Raw genomic sequence first — 20,238 nt, 5'->3', positions numbered from 1 at the left:
CTACTCACCCAGGGGGAAATTACTCAAGCCCTCTAAGCTTCAGTGTCCTCATCTGCAAAATGAGCATAAGAACAGTCTCAACTTCACAGGCTGCTGTGGAATAATGCATAGATTAATGCCTAGCATGCACTTCGCACAGAACCTGAAGTGCAAGCAGTCAATGCACTGCAGCCATTATCATAAACATTATCATCGCCACCACCACCACCTTGGTCACCAGAGCCTGATACGAACATGGCATCACAAAGGGAACTCCTCTAAAACAGCACCATAACTGAAATCCTTAATTTACATCCAGGCCATCCTGCTTTGTTCATAAACACGAGAGGTACTGTAGAAGAATCTTTGCCCAAATAAAGTTCCAGTGCAAAAAAGCTCTCTCTCAGTATCCTTCCTTTGTATACTCACACCCTATTATTTATTCTTATTAATCACACAATAATGTGAGAAGTACATTCTAGAGAAGGGGGGAAATTATAGAAGTCTTTGGGATGTCTGTGGTGGGTTTGTTTTTGAACACCATCAGTGTCTGCTCTTTCCTTATATAAGGATAGAGACTGTGAGCCAAGCAGATGTTACATATGATGGTCATTGCCATCATGTTCACAACAAGCATCTGAAAACAAATATTTTTGCAAAGCCCTTTTGCACTCAGTCTTTGTCACCACTCTGAGCATGATATTACCGTGCAGAAAGAGAAAAATGGTACAAAATATTCTACTCGATTCTTCTTCATTGTGTTTTCAAGAATCATTTATTTTAAATTCTTCCTGTGGTCTAAGAGCTAACATAAAAGTATCATACTGGAATCCATCCATGAGTGCTCGAGGAAATGTGTGGAGAATATTGTGTTTTGATTCCTCAGCCATGGTAATAGACAGAACATTCACGAAACCCCTGCTCTTTAAAATATTCCATGGCCAGCCAATATTTGTCAGAGTGATATTGCCATAGAGTCAGCTCTGGAAAAATAAAGTCATGAGAAAACACAACCATTTTCATCTTCCCCAGAACGCTGGCCAGGATATCTGCTTATCTCTGCCATCTATGCTGACAACATCTACAAAAATCACAATGTTCCCCTCACTTGAAAGCACACAAATGAAAGGAAAGCGTAGGGTTCCAACAATTCTCCCTGAACCCAACAGACTGCTGTTACAAATTCGCAAAGCTTTCTTCCAGCTTTAAATTTGTTCTTCTGCAAGAGCATGGTAACAACTGAGTTCATTCTATCTACACTGAAAATAAGCAGAAGAAAACCTAATTGTTGATGAACAAGAATTTTTTCATGAAATAGAAAAGAAGGAAGGAGTTGAGGCTGATGGGAAATAATGTGGCCAGCACATCATTAAATGTGGAAGGAGCTCTTGGGCTATGAAGCATGTGGGATTGGGAAGATGGTAGTTAGGAAATACCCATGTGTTATCTGAATCAAAACAAGAATTCCTGTTATGAAGGGGTTCCCCAGTGGCTTTTAGAAAATCTGATATAAACTCTCAAGAAACTGAACCATGGCAAAGTCTTGGAGGAGTAAAGAAGAAAACCAGAGAAGTGTTAGTTATGGAGTAGACCTTTCTCTCCATCTGACACCTGCTCCATGTGAAAGAAATGATTTTCACCAGAAAAGATCATCAGTCACTAATGCCACTAACAGAATCCATTGAGCCATTTAGTGAATGAATTCTTTTCATACTTCTGTTTCTGTAACTGCCAGTTATCCTTCTCTGTACGTAACATACTCTAGGAGTTAAAAATACAACCCCTGGAGTCAAACTACCTGGTTCTGCCACTTACTAGCTTTGACCTCATTTTCCCATCTGTAAGTAAAGACAATAACTAAATGAGTTATGCAAATAAGACATTACCAATAGGTCTGGCCTTCCCGCCACTTTTCAGCCTTTTCAATCTCCTCTCGTTCTAGTGTGAATTTCTTAGGAAGGAAACAGGCAGAATGTGTGATGCCTTTCCAGTGTGACTCCAACACCGTCTTCCGAAAGAGCTTGAAAATGCATCCTTTGATTTTATTCACTCTTTACCAAATATGTACTGAGCTCTTACTGTGAGCTCACAGTTACTATATTAGAAGTTGGTATACACTAAGGGAAAAAAAATGGACACAACAACTCAGATACAATCCTTGCACTCAGTCTGGTTCCTACTGTCCCACTGTCCTTAGAGCGCATAACCAATATTTAGCTGAATTTAGAGGACTGTCTCCCAATCAGTGACACTAATGCCCTCAAGAGGAAACCGTCAAAGAATCCCAGGTCCCTTTCCTGGGTCATAATAATCCCCAGTTTAATGTGTAGATATGTCTTGCTAAGTGCAGAAAATATGGAATTATCATTAGAGAAATTCCTTGGGCACATGTTTCAGGACTAGGCAGCTTCCTTGTCATTAATCTCTGGGACTGTATTAAACAATCAGCTAAGATCCTACTTTTGAGATGCTTTATATTCCTTCCTTTTTTTTTTTTTTTGAGAAAGAGTCTCACTCTGTTGTCCAGGCTGGAGTCAAGTGGCACACTTTTGGCTCACTGCAACCTCTGCCTCCCGGGTTCAAGTGATTTTCACGTCTCAGCCTCCTGAGCAGCTGGGATTACAGGCGCACACCAACATGCCTGGCTAATTTTTGTATTTTTAGTAGAGACAAGGTTTCACCATGTTGAGACCAGGCTGGTCTCAAACTCCTGACCTCAGGTGTTCCACCTGCCTTGGCCTCCCAAAGTGCTGGGATTATAGGTGTGAGCCACTGCGCCCAGCCAAAACCATTGTCGTGTCCATCTGTTAACTGCACAAATATTTACCAAATGCTTACTAAGAGCCAAGGACTAGACTTGGCACTGGGTAGAAACTAGCAAGGCAAGGTCCTTCTTCTACATAGAATCTTAGCATTTTAGAGACGAGTTCCCAGACATGGTCCAGAAGGTCACAGTTCACACCATTAGGCAAGGCAGTATTTGAAGTAAAAGCAATGTCTAATACTAAATCCAGTATGATCTCTCCTCCGGGATTTTACTCCCATTGCTGCCCCTTGGTTCGCTATGCTCTTCCCCAGATAGCTGCACAGCTCACTCCTCATTCCTCAATTAATTTAGATTTCTGTTAAAAAAAAAAAAAAAACCACACACAAAAAACCTAGGCAGCAAGGTCTAACCTATCATCTTCAAATTAAAGACAAAGCCCTTTGGTGTTATTTTTCTTTATAGCACTTACCAACTCCCAGTAGAATGTAAACTCCAGTAGGGTGCACATCTTTGCCTCTTTTATTTACTGCTCTATCCCCAGCACCAGGACAGTTCTTGCCACAGAGTAGGTGCTCAATAAACATTCGGTGAACGAATGAACCTAGTGTTCTTTTTACCTACACATGCACACACAGAGCCATGACACTCCTGCCAAGGAAGCTCGCAACCCTAAGAGGGACATTAAAGAAAAGCCAATCCAGTAACTGCCAACGAGTAGAACATGCTTTGGCAGCAAGATCAGCTGGGGTGGTGGGCCAACAATGGGTTGCAGACCAAGAAAAATCAAGGAAAACAGGACAAGTAGCATTCAGCCTCAGTGTCATGGAGGCAATGGGGGAGGCAGGGAAAAGATGTGGTGAACTAGACACAAACACATCTAAGGGCTTACTGGGTCTAGTTGTGTCCTCTTATTTCTCAAGGAAATATGGAAATCCCAAATTGTATGTAAAAATTACTTAACTCTTCAGTTCTTAATGCAAAATCAGGGAGAGTCAACCAACTTTAGGTACAAAACAACTGTATGTGCTGAATGTCTCATGTCTTCTCAGAGTCTCTGTGAGGAAATAGAAAAAAAAAGAAAACAAAGAATTGCAGAGCTCTGAATGGTACTAGAATCAAATAGACTCGAAAATAGGTCAGAAAAATAGCTGAAATCACTTTAAATTTACTAGGCTAAAAATAAAAATGAAATGATCTGGGAGAAAGAAGTCGTTCTCCTAATTTTAATATTTATATATTTAATACATCTTGCTTCTTTCTAAAAGAACTTAAAGCAATTTATGAAAAAGCACACAACATCCCAAGATGAACCAACAATGGAAAATTCATATAAGTGGATGAAGGAAAGAGAATGAAGGAAAGATAATTCAAGGAAAAAATAAAAGGAGCTCAGGAATAAGATTAGTACACAAATGCAAATAAAAGCCCGCACATTTTCTAGAGGTGGGTCACAAATTGCTTTCTAAGCTGAGGGCTTACAGTTAAACATTTACAGGGGCCAGGCAGGTAAAATAAAAAAAGGTAAAACTGAAGAGTGCCTGTTCTATTTTAAGGAAAATGGCAATACTTTATTGAATCCCATGGTTGCCATAGAGACATGAGAGTGCAATGTTACCAGATCTGATTTTTCAATAAACCCTAGTAATTCAAACACACTTGTGTGAAATCTTCTCAGCATCGGAATGCTGGCAAATAGTTTTTCTTTTTGTCTGAAAAAAAAAAAATGTTTAAGTTCCTTGTATATTCTGGATATTAGCCCTTTGTCAGATACATAGATTGCAAAAATTTTCTCTCATTTTATAAGTTGCCTATTCACTCTTATGATAGTTTCTTTTGCTGTGCAGAAGCTCTTTAGTTTAATTTGATCCCATTTATCAATTTTGGCTTTTGTTGCCATTGCTTTTGGTGTTTTAGTCATGAAGTCTTTGCCCATACCGACGTCCTGAATGGTATTGCCTAGGTCTTCTTCTAGCGTTTTTATGGTTTTAGGTCTTATGTTTAAGTCTTTAATCCATCTTGAGTTAATTTTTGTATAAGGTGTAAGGAAGGGGTCCAGTTTCAGCTTTCTACATATGGCTAGCCAGTTCTCCCAACACCATTTATTAAATAGGGAATGCTATCCCCATTGCTTGTTTTTGTCAGGTTTGTCAAAGATCAGATGGTTGTAGACGTGTGGCATTATTTCTGAGGCCTCTGCTCTGTTCCATTGGTCTATATATCTGTTTTGGTACCAGTACCATGCTGTTTTGGTTACTATAGTTCTACTATAAAGACACATGCACACGTATGTTTCTTGCAGCACTGTTCACAATAACAAATACTTGGAACCAACCCAAATGTCCATCAATAATAGACTGGATAAAGAAAATGTAGCCCATATAGACCATGGAATACTATGTAGCCATAAAAAGAATGAGCTGATGTCCTTTGTAGGGACATGGATGAAGCTGGAAACCATAATTCTCAGCAAACTAATGCAGGAATGGGAAATCAAACACCACATGTTCTCACTCATAAGTGGGAGTTGAACAATGAGAATACATGGACACAGGGAGGGGAATATCGCACACCAGGTCTATTGTGGGGTGGGGGGCTAGAAGAGGAAAGCATTAGGAGAAATACCTAATGTAGATGGTGGGTTGATGGGTGCAACAAACCACCACGGCATGTGTATACCTTTATAACAAACCTGCACGTTCTGCACATGTATCCCAGAATTTAAAGTACAAAAAAAACAAAAACCTGTGTGGATCCAAAAAAAAAAAAAAATGTCTGTGGCCATAAAGAGGAAGAAAACATGATCAATTACATGACTAACTACATACATAAAATAAAAACCCAAAGGTGTGTGGAAGTACAGTCATTCGTGGTACTGAAACCAGAGAGACACTTCACCCAAGAGTCTTCATAAAGAGGACATTGTAACACCCACAAGACAGACACCCCATACAATAAAGATTTGTAAGGCTCTATCTTGTAATGAGATTCAGTAGGGGCAGAGGCATAATATTAAGTATAATCCAGTAAAACTAATTGCTGGGGGTGGAGGGAGGATGCACAAATTCTCAGGGATATCAAAATCTCAGAAGAGAGATTTCTGCTGGTCTAGATTATTTCTGGTAGAGATTTTACAGATTTCCCTGAACTATTTTATAACCAATGACCCCTTTTGATAAATGTAAATTTCTCACACCTTCTTTCAATATTGACACCTTGGAAAATGATTTGTCAAACAACATACCCTTCCTTCCTCATTGTTGTTGGGTATCCAGAGAAACAAATGAACCTCTGTCCTTCACACTGCAATCCACAAATATTGGTTTTTCATAGTGGTATTTCATAAGTATTGAGTACCACTAGGTTCAAGGTTATAGTCTCTGGCAAGGACCTGGAGCAAGGTATTCTATAGGGTTTTCAGTTCAATGCCATTTGCTTTACTGGACAGCCCATCTGGCAGTGGAACTGAAAGTTGTAAATGCCAAAGTCCTTGGCACATCTCCAGACTCCAGCCAGGGAAGAATACGTAGGTAGGACTGAATGTCTCCACAAGAAAAATAACTTTCTGTGTCTGATCCGGGTCACAAACAAACAAAAAAAATAAAGTTTACACCACATGGCAATGCTCCATGGAACCCCTGAGGTGGCAATGGGGAGGCTGGGTTCTACACTGGGCTCTTGACATACCTAGAGCTAGTGCAGCTTTTCTTCATCCATCTCATACACAGTCAGTTCTGTTATCACATTGATTTTGGAAATGTAAATTTGTTACACAGTAAACAACTTGAGCATATCCCCCAACAATTTCGGTTTGCTTGTGCGTGATTCTGCCTTCAAGAAACAGTAGATGAACACCCTGAAAACTACCCAGCTGCACCAAGCACACACTTCAAACGTCTACCAGCTACCTCAGTTTACTAAGAGTGTTATGCATCGTACGCATTCACTTGTGATGCTATAATTTTTTATCCAATTTCAGATAAGCTTCCTTCTACCATTTTATAATAACTCACCAGCTGCAACTCTTCTGAGGCTACTTCTACAAGCAAAATCCAGGTCTTTTTCAAGGCAAAGTAGCAAGTTTGTTGTCATATTGATGTATTGCTTAAACATTTAAAGGGTGTAAATCCGTCTACTGTGTTTATTAGCTTCCTATCTTTTCTTTTTTAAGATGTCACTGATGAAATTTTTTAGCATTGTGCTTCTAGCCCCATTTTTCCTATACATTGTGTGTTGTCTACTGCATGATTTTGCAGTAGCCTGATGATTTTTTAGAAACATATATGTTGTGTTATAGCAGAACTGACTAACTGGGATTTTACACAAAATCTTATTTGAAAAAATGAATTTTGCTAGAATGTAAGTTCCACTCAAAGCTTCTATGCTGCCCAACTACAGAGGACACCACTCACATCATATATGATATGTATCATGTTTACTATTAATTCATCAATTGGAGATTTAACAAAGAGGTATGTAAAGCTTAACATACGTTGTGAAAGTATTATGCTTTGAAGAATGTATTCGCTCACTGTGGAAAACTAAAGGCAAACAAAAATGTATAAAAAACAAATTATTCATCATCTTCACAGGTAAACATTTTGATACTTTTCCCTTCAGTCTTTTTTCTTTGTACATATAACGCCACTATCCCTGCTCTGTGCACAATTTCACTTGACCTACTTATCGTAGCTTGGCTTTAAAATTGACCTGCCACTTCTAAATTAAATATGCTTTCTTTTCAGAGACGAAAAGAAGTACTGCCAAATTGACTCAATCATTGAACATTAATTAATTAACATTAATTTAAGATAGTGCATGCTTTCTGCTGAGCACTGTGCTCTGTGACACACAAATTAGAATATTCCATAATCGGTGCTTAACTACCAAGAGGACTTATTAAAGTTTCCAAATTTGGCACAGCTGCAACCTTTCTTACCCTTAAGATGAATTACTATTTTCATTCCAGTTTTAAGATTTGTTAAAAATATCAATTGTATAAATAGCACACTCAGAAAAGAAAATGGACTTGTATTATTAGTCTCCTGCAAATTATAGCTTCAAAAATTGCATCCTGCACTTTTTATCCATCACCTTTTCAAATATTGTACCACCAAAATTAACCATACAAAACGAAGCTGTGTTTGAACACTTTAAGCAATAAACATACACATTAAAGTCTCGTGAAGATTGCCTACTATTTTTCCCTCTTCTTTCTTCCAATAGTTATTTTAAGATCTGATTATTTTGTATGTGTGAATATGGATTTAAGGGTTTAATAAATTATATCTAAGATATATGTACTTAAGCCCAGTCTTGAATGTATTCTCATCTACAAAAGGTAAAATACGTCTGTCATTCCATAAGCTTAATTAAGTTTCTGAACTGGCAACACACAACTAGAAATAAAAAGCAGTTTAGGGGCGTGTGGTGGCTCACACCTGTAATTCCAGTACTTTGGGAGGCCAAGGTGGGTGGATCCCTTGAGACCAGGAGTTCAAGACCAGCCTGGCCAACATAGTGAAACCCCATCTCTACTAAAAATGCAAAACTTAGCCGGGCGTGGTGGCATGTACCTGTAATTCCAGCTACTTGGAAGGGTGAGGCATGAGAATTGCTTGAACCTAGAAGGCAGAGGTTGCAGTGAGCTGAGATCATGGCACTGCACTCCAGCCTAGGCAACAGAGTGAGACTCTTGTTTCAAAAAAAAAAAAAAAAACAAAAACGGTTTTGGGTTTCATCCTGAATCACCTTTCCATGACATGTTGAGAAATACTGACAAATGATGACAACAGGACAAAATCTGAAGAGGCTGGATAATTCACATACATAATAATCTGCTCTGAAATCATTGATAATTAATTTTCCTATCTCTTTTTTTTTTTAAAAAAGCTCTTTGGTAAGTCATTACGGAGGTTAAAGAATGGCAGAAGAGGTGCCAATCTCCACCACATTTTATTCTTCCCTTTCTCTCATTGAAAGAAACAATTGCCTTTTTATTCTAACCATTTCTGGATGGTAGCTGAGCCTTCCATCAAGATTCCTGTCCCTTTCAAAGACCTCTGTGTATATGTGACACGATGGATTAAGTGTTCCAGCTCACCCCAGGCAATAAATTTTCTCAAACCTCACAGTGGTTCACCTTATTGGGCCCACAGAAGTGTTCCTGGCACAGCCTTTTGAGAAGGGGTGAAAGCAAACTCCATCACATTTCTACCAAAGAAGATTTCACAGCAGAGGACAGAGGACCACCCTTGCAAGGAGGACCAGAAGTAAGGTCTAGGAGTGTAGTCTGGACTCACCCTTGGCAACAGAGACGTCTCTTTACAGTATCATATATTATCTCACATTCCATTCCATAATATACCCTTGCTTACATCAGCATTTAAAAGCCCCTAAATTACTGATCAGCTGAAATGGGATACTTTTGTACCCTTACCCAAAATATTCAAGAATTACTGGTGTCCCAGAAAAAGAGGCCACATTAACCTCCTACTTCACACAGCCCTTAGCACAGGCCTTCAGACTTGGGGAGGAAGGCTGTGGGGGGAGGGGGATGGGGTGCAAGTATTTATATGTGACGGATCCACAGCACTAAGAACATAAGTGCTTTCATTTTTAAAGATCCTAATGTGAATGTTTTCATTTTTCAAAAAATCAACTGAAATTCCCTTACATGTTTTTTTGTTTGTTTGTTTTTTAAATATCAATTTCTTTCGTAGGTACTGAACATTAATGAATGAAAAGTCAGTTCCCTTCTGACCCCCCACATAGATATAACTACCATTCAGAATAGCTGTGGGCCACCGACATGCCCCAGCCCCTCATGGTGGCCTCCATGAGCTGAAGCGAAGTGGGTAGGACGGCTCAACCAGCCAATGGCTGGGAGGATGCAACTGAGCTCTTCCTTTGAAAGAGCACCTCAGAACTCCATTATTCATTACAGTATCCTAAAATAGACAAGAAGATAAAATCCTCAACTATGCTAGGCACCGGAAGAAAAAAAAAAGTAGCCACAAAATGAACACTGCCTTTAAAAAGTAATTACGGTTAAACTTTAAAAAAAAAAAAAAAGAAAAAAGAAAATCACATGATTTGGTTCCTTGTACTATAGTTAATGAAAAGGGGCATTTAACTTCCAGTGGGAAAAGCAGTGTTTTTATCATTTCATCAGCGATTACTACAAAGCTCACTTGTAAGAGCTAGGAGAATCTTCACTTTTTTATTCGAGAACCAACATTCTCTGGAGTTAGAATCCAGCGACTTATTCTCATGTCTAACATTCTCCCAAGTCTCTTTAAAGGAAAAAAAAAAAATGAGCTTCACATTGACTGATGCATGACACTCTTTCAGTACAAAAATGAAAAAATGAAAAAATGTGCAGGTTGAAATCATTATTACATATCATAAAGCATCAGTAATGGCCACTCAGCAAAATCTAAACCTTTTTTAAGGTCATAAACAAGCACATAAAGTGTGCTACACTAATTTATTGGAAAACTCCTCTTGAAAAGAAAGGGTCATGAAAGGCTGCAGCTCAATCATACTGCTCCCCACACTTCAGCCACAGAACTTACACACGACCTTTGCAATTCCCCTTGCAAATTCTTTCAGCACTTGGGCATTTGACTTTTAAAATTAGGGGGAGGTGAGGCAAAGCTATAAAAATCAGCAGGAGGAACACCAGAATACGCTGAAATGTGACCAACGTCTTTCTTACAGAAGAAATGCAAGAAATACTGATTTACAGAATCGAATGCAGAGAGCAACTCGTCAGATCTCCATTACCACTTTATATTTTAAAATCAGAAAAGCAAAAAAGACTTACCCCTGGAAGCCATCCTATAGGCTGACTCAGAAAAATAGCCTGTTGACAAGCCAAAAAACAGTTACCAACCAATGCGCCAGAAACTCACAGGGCTTAATCCTCACATCCACCTACTAACCCCTGCCACTACGTAGGCGTCTGGCTTTTGTTAAAGAACTTCTGCAAACGTACAGTGGATGAGTAATCATTCAGACTTTGTAAAACACGCCAAATCCATCACTTATAACAGTTGTTTCATTTACTCATCACATTTTTGTGTGCCTCAATTTTTTTTTTTTTAGCAAAATTAGTGCTTTTGCTGATGTAAATTCCCTGCCACCAGGGCACGCACATATTGTCCAAAAGGCAGGAGGCCGCCGATTCTGTGTATAACTTTTTCTGAGTCTTTATCAGTTGCAATGTTGAACTAATGTGAAACGCATAGCCTACTTGACAAACCATCTTTTAAAATTAATATTACCACTATTTTCCTAAGTACAAGAACATTTCCATTCAATTCTACTGTATCTTCTTTCATTTAAAAAGGCAATTTTTAAAATAATAATAATTAGAAATGCTAAAGAATATTAAACATAAATTCATTCCTATCTCCCCATCTAATCCATTCTGTAAGATAAAATCACTGCTGGCAATTTGAATGCACCCTTCCAGAACGTTCTATGTACATAGTATGCAAGTGTGTATACACACATACACACATGCATGCACACTTCAAAAAACCCTTGGGGACTGATGAGTCTTGAACATCAGAGTTTTCCAGATTTTATAGAGATAATAGAGGTCTTATACAGTATAGCATCTCCAATGAGATCAGGGCAACAGCTTGTAATCAAGTACATTAACATTTCTGCCAGGAAACATATGAATATTCAATTAAGTGGAATAATAAAGACTATAAATAGCCTTGTGTCACTTCAGGTCAGGTAATTCTGCCAATGAGGTATCAGAAAAAAAAAAAATCCTTCGACATTCAGAGAATTTTGGATTTCAGATTTGAAGATATTTCAGACCTATTATTTTTCTCCCAGTTAGATCAAGTTTTGGAAACTTTAACTATTTTTATTATAAATGTTCATGATTGGAAATTTTTTAAATACACATGAATAGAATTTAAGTCACCTATCAAATCCCACTAGACAGATAATTCAGCTTTTATTCAGTCATATATTGAGTGCCTCTTGAGAGTACAGGCTCAGTACTCTGTAGGCACATTAAAAAATTAAAGCAAACACTACTCCTGTTTTCAAACAAGGTAGAAAGTAATACCTGTCTTAAAAAATCAGAAGGTATTGTGCTACTGAAGCTCAAAGGCAGTGTCAAGTGGACACATTATCTTTTAGGCTGCCCAGCACCTTTTAAGATACTTCCTGTGCTTGAAAAATTCCCCTTCTAATGAATGTAGAGGGAGATCGAGAGAGCTTTGACTTTAGAAGCCAAAGGTTCACTTTTCCAGACTCTCTTGTAGCTAGCATGAAGACATATGCCTTCAGGTTCTCAATCAGATATACCTGGGGCAGATAGCGTGAAGCTGTATGTACACTGGTAAGGAAAGATGCAGTTACATCTGGAAGCCCTAAGGGTCAGGGGCTTGGCTGTGTGGTCTTGTGGTCCACATTGGGGATGTCAATAGTGCAGGCTGCAGTATCTGTGCCCAGTGAGGGCAACATCAATATTTCCATTGGATCAGTTCTACAACATGCTGGGGGAATCAGTTCTGGCCAGTCAGCCTCTGGTTTGTTTCTCTGTCCTCCAGGGACCCAGAGCTCCTAAAAATCCTTTAATAACCTCTCTTTATGCTTAAACTAAGGAGAGTTCAGTTTTCTGTTGATACAACCAAAAAATCTGACTGCTACAAGGAAGAAATTTCATTTAACAAAGCAAGACAGCACAATGTACTGAAAAGCTGAAAAGAGCAGTTTCAAAATTTGACTGTTATCCCACCCTGTCCTAACTGACTCTGGACCCACAGACAAGCTTATTGAATTATTTGCTCATCATATCTATAAAATAATAAGATCCACTTTGTAAAATTGTTCATGAGAAAGAAATGTGTTCTTTCATTGTATTCACTTGCTTGTTCATTCAAATATTTATTGAGCTCCTACAATATGCTACACACCCTACTTAACACCAGGTACTAGAGTTGTTGGATTTAGCATTTAAACCTACCAGAAATCTGATTAAATTTGAGTTTCAGGAAAACCACAAATAATTTTTCAGTATAAACATATCTTACATTTGGGATATACTTATACTAGAATATTATTTGCTCAATAATCTTGCAGGATACAAAAATTAACATTAAAAAATCAGTAGTATTTCTATATGCTAATAGTAATCTACCTGAAAAATAAATCAAGAAGATAATTCCATTTACAATAGCTACGAAGAAATAAGCTATATAGGAATAAACATAACCACCAGGGTAAAAGATCTCTACAATGAAAACTATAAAACAAGGAAGAAATAAACTGAAGAAGACACAAACAAATGAAAACATATTCCATGTCCATGAACTGAAAGAATTAATATTGCTAAAATGGCCATCCTATCCAAACCAATCTATAGCTTTATTACAATTCCTATCAAAATACCAATGACATTCTTCATAGAAATAGAAAAAAAATCCTAAAATTCATATGAGACCACAAGAAAACCAGAATAGCTAAAGCAATTCTGAGCAAAAAGAAGAAAGAAGCATCACACTATCTGACTTCAAAATATACTACAAAATTATAGCAATCAAAACAGCATGGTACTGGCATAAAAACAAAACACAAAGACCAATGAAACAGAATAGAGAACCCAGAAATAAATTATCACACCTACAGCCAAACGAATTATTACAAATGTGCCAAAAACACTCAATGGGAAAAGGACAGTCTCCTTAATACATGGTGTTGAGAAAATCAGATATTCATACGCAGAAGAATGAGACTAGACCCCTACCTCTCAACATATACAAAAATCAACTTAAAATGAAATAAAGATTTAAGGTAAAGCCTAAAGCTATGACTCTACTAGAAGAAAACACAGGCAAAATGCTTCACAACACTGGGCTTGGCAAGGATTTTTAAAATAAGGCCTCAAAACACAGGCAACAAAAGCAAAAATAGACAAATGGGATTATAGCAAACTAAAAAGCTTTGCAAAAGATCATTAACAGAGTGAAGAGACAACCTATCAAATGGGAGAAAAAAATTGCAAACTAAACATCTGACAAGGAGTTAATATCCAGAATAGCTAAGGAACTTAACAGCAACCAACCAACCAACCAAATAACTCAATTAAAAAAATAGAAGCTGGGTGCATGCCTGCAATCCCAGCACTTTGGGAAGCTGAGGCAGGTGGATTGCTTAAGTCCTGGTGTTTGAGACTAGTCTCGGCAACATGGCAAAACCCAGTCTCTACAAAAACTACAAAAATTAGCCAGGCGTGGTGGCATGCTCCTATAGTCCCAGCTACTTGGGAGACTGAAATGGGATGATGGCTTGAGGCAGGGGGTCAAGACTGCAGTAAGCCATGATTGTACCATCACACTCCAGCCTAGGTGACAGAGTGAGACTTTGCAAAAAAAAAAAAAAAAAAAAAAAATGGCAAAAGACCAAGCTTAACAGACACTTTTCAAAAGAAAATATACACACGGCAACAGATACGAAAAAATACTCAACATCACTAATCATCAGGCAAATGCAAATCAAAACTGCAAGGAGATACCACCCCACTCCAGTTAGAATGACTACTATCAAAAAAACAAAAGAAAACAAGTATTAGTGAAGATGTAGAGAAAAAGGAACACTTACACACTGTTAGAGAGATTGTAAATTAATACAGTCATTTTGGAAAACAGTATGAAGGCTCCTCAAAAAATTAAAAATAGAACTAACATATAATCCAGCAACCATTCTATTGGATATATATCCAAAGGAAATGAAATCAGTATGCCAAAGAGAGATATGCACTCCCATGTTTACTGCAGCACTTTTTACAATAGCCAAGATATGTAATCAACCTAAGTGTCCAACAACAGATGAATGGATAAAGAAAATATAGTATATATATATAGAACGGAATATCAATCAGCCATAAAAAAGAATGAACTCCTGTCATTTGAAGCAACATGGATGAAACTGGAGGCTATCATGTTAAGGGAAATAAGCCATACACAGAAAGACAAATATCATATGATGTTACTCAAATGTGAAATCTAAGGGGAAAAAAAAGATGACATCATAAAAGTAGAAAATAGAACAGTAGTTACCAGAAACTGGGAAGGGGATGGGTGAGGAAAGGATGGGGACAGGTGAGTTAACAGATACAAAGTTACAATTAGATAGGAATAACTTCTGATGTTCTATTGTACAGTATGGTGACTGTAGTTAAAAGTAAGGTATTTTACAAAACAGCTAGAAAAGAGGTTTTTGAATGTTTTCACCACAAAGAAATGACATATGCATGAGGTGACAGATATATTAACTATGATTATTTGATCATTTGCAACATATACATGTATCAAAATATCAAATTATACCCATAAATATGTACAATTATAATGTGTCACTTTACAAAATAAATTAGTAAAATGAAAGTAATATTTGTTTTGAGTCACAATTCAAATTTCACTGAGTATCCATATTTAATCCGGCAATGCTACTGGGTGCACAGTAGTGCATGAAAGAGGCGTGGCTATTGCTGTCACAGACCTTCAGTAATAGAGGCTGAGGGAATGCAGGTGGACAGGCAATAAATAGGCAAACAACTATATACAGTATAAACAGGGAAGCAACCACATACAGTGTACATAGAAAAACAATCACATATAGTGTAAACAGAGAAACAAGCACATACAGTGTAAACAGGGAAGCACCCACATACAGTGTAAACAGGAAAATAACAACATACAGTGTAAACAGAAAAACAACCACATACAGTGTGAACAGAGAAACAACCACATACAGTGTAAACAGGGAAACAACCACCTATAGTGTAAACAGAAAAACAATAACACACAGTGTAAATAGAAAAGCAACCACATACAGTGTGAACAGGAAAGCAACCACATACAGTGTGAACAGGAAAGCAACAACATACGGTGTAAACAGGGAAACAACCACATACAGTGTAAATAGAAAAACAATCACATACAATGTGAACAGAGAAACAACTACATTCAGTCTAACCAGGTGTATAATCACATACAGTGTAACTAGGCAAAGAGTACAACTAGGCAAATAATCACATACAGTATAAATAGGCAAACAACTACATATAGTGTACATAAGGAAACAATCACATACAGTGTAACCAGACAAACTACATACAGTGTAACTAGGCAAAAAAACACATACAGTGTAAATAGGGAAATAACCACATTCAGTATAAATAGGAAAACAACTATATATGGTGTAACCAGGCAAAAAAACACATACACTGTAACTAGGCAAACAACCACACACAGTGTAACTAGGCAAACAACAATATACGGTGTAAACAGGGAAACAACTGCTTACAGTGTCACAGGAAAACAATAAGCTATGAAAGTGATCCACTGGGTAATAAGATGAAAATACAACAGGAAAGCATGAAGATAGGATGGTAAAGAAAGGCCTATCTGGGAAGTTAACCCTGAAAAAAACCTCACGTTAAAGGGAGTAAGCTACCTCATATAAATGTAGAGGATCTTGCCCGAGGCCTAGCACATAGTAGATGTTCAATTCTTTGGCAAGGCCAGAACCTGCATAACCCTGAGAAAAAGTGCCTGCTTCACTTTGCATCCTGAGAAAGAGGCCTCTTTGGCCTCACCCTAGCCCAGTCCTTCCCCTTGAGATAGAGAAAGATGTTAAGTGGGGATATAAATTGACCACCAATGGCTTCCTCCTTCTGATGGTCTGGCAGCCATCATCTGTCTACAACCTCCTGAGAGATTCTGAGCCAGAATTGTCCAGCCCAGCACTCCAGAATGCCTGACCCACAGAAACCATGAGAGTGAACAAAACGATATATATTGTATTCACTCACTAAGTTTGACCGTGATTCATTATGCAACAATAGTAACCAAGTGCTGGAAAGACCAGAGAGCAGCTAAAATGCTGAGCATTGTGGATGAAAGTGTAAACTGGGCTACCGACTCCGGGAGACTGGCTGGCTGTACCTAGGGAAGCTGAGCATGCGTACACCCTGTGTACCACCCCGGCTCCACTCCCTCAGGCACTGTTCCACCATTTGTTCTTGTGGACTCCCACAACAAACTCTCCCTTCTCTGCTCACCAGAGTCTTCTACCAATTAGGCACACAACCCTCAGATTAATCTTTCTAAAGCTCACCTTTCACTGTGTCATTCTGCTCTTCAAATAATCTTCCATGTATATACTTAATAAGTATTTGCTGATTGATTAACTGTAAGATTCAAATCTGGGGAATTTTACTTACCTGGCACCAAGGGGTATATGAAACAAAGCAAACAACCCAAGCATTCAGAAATTTACAAGGCAGCTCCTTGAAATGCCCTCCACAAAAATGAAACTCTTGCCAGAAATCAAGATTGTTGTGAAATCCATATATAGAAATATGTCTTGAGGATCCAGATAAGTTACCTACTGCTATCTAGTCAAACGAATAATTGCAAAAGATACAGTATTACTATGACAGTGACAACCAACATCACAGCACACAGCAAATAACAGATTTTAAACCTGAAAGGTCTTCCTTTGCATGGAAAAGGAAAGAAAAAGGAACAGAAAAGAGGGCAAGAAAGTCAACCCTTAACCCTATCGAGAATTTTCTGCTAGTGCCCTACTCCATGTTGATTGTCCAGACCATATCATTAGTGATGATAATAATGGGGGGGACATCATTAATTGTTAACGGCTGCCATTTACTCCGTGCCCATCATGTGCCAGACATTACGCTGAGCCTTAAGATACTTACATCTTCATCAGCATTACTGCAATCAATATTTAAGTATGGCACTATGCTAACTGCTTGACACACATCATCTTGTTTCAGCTTCAGAGCAATCATGCAAGGTTGTTTATCGTTATCCCTATTTAACAAGATGAGGAAACCGAGGGGTGGAGAAGTCAGCTAACTTGCCTACGGTCTTATTCACAAACACTTCGAGGGTCTAGGGTGAAGCAAGATGAAACAGACAGCAAAAATCAATAAGAAAAAGATGAAAATGACTAATGGGAATATTTGTAATCTGAAAAGAAAATACAGGGATACATTAACAGCTAATTTATGGCAACATAAGACATGAGATTCATGAAACCATAACCAAAGGGATGCAGTATACACGGAGCAACCAGCTGAATTTAAGTTCCATGTTGTGCACACTGAAAGGGAGAGTCAGATATCATATCCGTTCATTCATTTATGGAACGCCCTTTTCATTTACTGAGCACCCATTATGCACCAGACAGGTTCAAAGTGTGGGGGATACGGCAGTGAGCAAAGTGTGGGGGATATGGCAGTGAGCAAAGAGACAAACATCTCCACTTTGACGAAGCATCGGGATGGGGAGGGAAATATGAATGATAAACCTGATAAACCAAATAACTAAGCTACAGAAAATGTTAAAGGTAGCAAGTGCCAGGGTTAAAAATAAGGCAGAACAAGAAGCAACCAAAGGGCCAGGATTTGGGGGCCAGGAGAGGAATGCAATTTTAAACATGGTAGTCAGGGTAGGCCTAGAGGGTGACATCTGAGCAAAGCCTTGAAGGAGGTGAGGCAATGAGCTCTGTGCATGGTCGCAGGCTGAGCTTTCCAGGAAGCACATACCCAGGTGGGCTCCTGTGCAGCACGCTGGGCAAGAGTGAGGAGGCCAGTCCAAATGCAGCAGGGAAGCACAAAGGGGAAAGCCAGATTGAGTAACGGGGGCCAAACTGCAGAAGGCTCTTTTGGCCGCTGTACACCAATGATTCCTTGACTTTGAGGGTCATGAACCACTGGTAGAACCTGATGAAAGCAAGGGAACCTCAACCCAGAAAAGAGCATCTGCACAAAACACTGCCCTAATTTCAGAGGCTTAACACCTTCCTGATCTGTCCTAGACTCACAGAACTGAAACATCGTCCAGCAGATCACATCATGGTCCCTCCTGCTGAACCAAAGAAGCACACAAATGGAACTCTCTCTTTAATGATATCCCTAGAGGAAACAGTGATACGGGGCAGTGAATTCCAAGGTTCTTCCACTGTCTGAGGCTCCTCTCAACCCACTGTCATCACCAAACTGGGAATGCAATCCTCAGGCATCATTGGTCCTAAGGGAGGTCACCTACATTTGTTACCTGGGACTTACTTTCATCAGCTCAAAACCACACCAATAGTGATGTTAACATTCATAGGGAGAACAAATGCATGCATTAGGAGTCCAAGTAGAACTAAATGACAGGTGGAAACAATCTATCATCTGACAGTTGGTGTTTGTGTGTGTGTGTGTGTGTGTGTGTGTGCATCCACGCCTTTGTATATACACAAATATATTTGCATATTTGAGTTATTTTCATATTAACTAAAATAAATCAAAAATTTTTTTTTACTGCTGAATTTTCAGCGTTTGGAATAGTGTCAGGCACCAAGTAGTTCCTCCATAAATGATGGCTGAACAAATTAATAAATCCAAAGAATTACTTTGTGTGAATCAATCTAGAAAATAAGTGGATCAAAAGTCACAGTTAAATAGAATAGTTGTATTGGAAAGGTTAGGGGATATGGCTTAAAGGTTAGGGGACATGAATTTTAAAAGCTCAGTGCAATAGAAGCCACAGTACTCCATGTCAAAATTCACGCCTATAGAATACCAGAAGTTATACCACTTTCTGTCACCATGATGCAGGTTCCTCGCCAATGCTTCTAAACCATCTGTGGCATTAGTTTGTTTGTCTTTTTAACTCCAAATCCATCACAGGCTGATACTTTTATAGACTATATAAAAGTGAATTCTTAGACAAATGAGATGAAAAACAAAACACAAATATGCAAGCCCAAATTTGTATTATTAGGTTCAACAGACCTAAAATTACTCTTTCCGATTGCCCTAAAGTTTCAGAACACTCTATTTCTATTCTTAGCATATTGTAGACCAGCACCACACAGTTCATGAAGAAGTCCAGTCCACGGGTCACACTTTGAGTGGCATGAATCTTAGTACACACACACACACACACACACACACACACACACACACACACAGGAGATTCCAGTATTCAATTCAGATGTCAATGTTTTTGTTCTCTAGCTGATAATGAAAAAAATAAAGCTCTGCTTCCTATTAAATTTGTCAGACACTTATATAAATCATCAAGGAATAAAATTAGCAAGTTCATGATGCTCATGCCAGACTCCAGGAATATGTTCATACATGATTATACCTTACTTCAAATCATCCCAATATTTAAACACAGAAATTAGGGTCACATTATCACTCATTTTGTAACAGGTTGTACATTTAGTGGACTAATTATAATCAGACTCATTTTACATATCAAAATACCAAGGTGATTTTATATTTATCTATTTATATAATATAATCTATATATTTATCTTCTGTATTTATATATACATATACACAGATTTAGAGAAACGTTGTGTCAACTAGTATGGTAAATTTTTTAAAAGATACTAAAATATTTTATACTTAGGTAACAAGTGGTTTCCTTTATTCT

The 20,238-nt window shown here is 38.2% G+C and overlaps 1 protein-coding gene across 6 annotated transcripts in view; it reads right to left on the bottom strand.

The window, feature by feature from the left end:
* MITF (melanocyte inducing transcription factor) overlaps nt 1-20,238 on the bottom strand; it is a 222,985-nt gene that overhangs the window by 113,800 nt on the left and 88,947 nt on the right. Inside the window, exon 1 of one of the 6 annotated variants that reach the window (XM_077990095.1) lies at nt 10,572-10,655. The exons of 4 other annotated variants lie outside the window; for them this stretch is intronic. The gene's annotated coding sequence lies outside the window, so the exon portion shown is untranslated. Of the gene's footprint in view, nt 1-10,571; nt 10,656-20,238 lie in introns of those variants that run through there. One more of the 6 variants, XM_077990094.1, reaches the window with a different exon arrangement.

This window comes from Macaca mulatta, chromosome 2 (genome assembly GCF_049350105.2).
Source record: "Macaca mulatta isolate MMU2019108-1 chromosome 2, T2T-MMU8v2.0, whole genome shotgun sequence".
Taxonomy (NCBI): Eukaryota; Metazoa; Chordata; class Mammalia; order Primates; family Cercopithecidae; genus Macaca; species Macaca mulatta.
The sequence above is the reverse complement of the archived record's forward strand: the minus strand, read 5'-3'. Positions and strand labels throughout refer to the sequence as shown.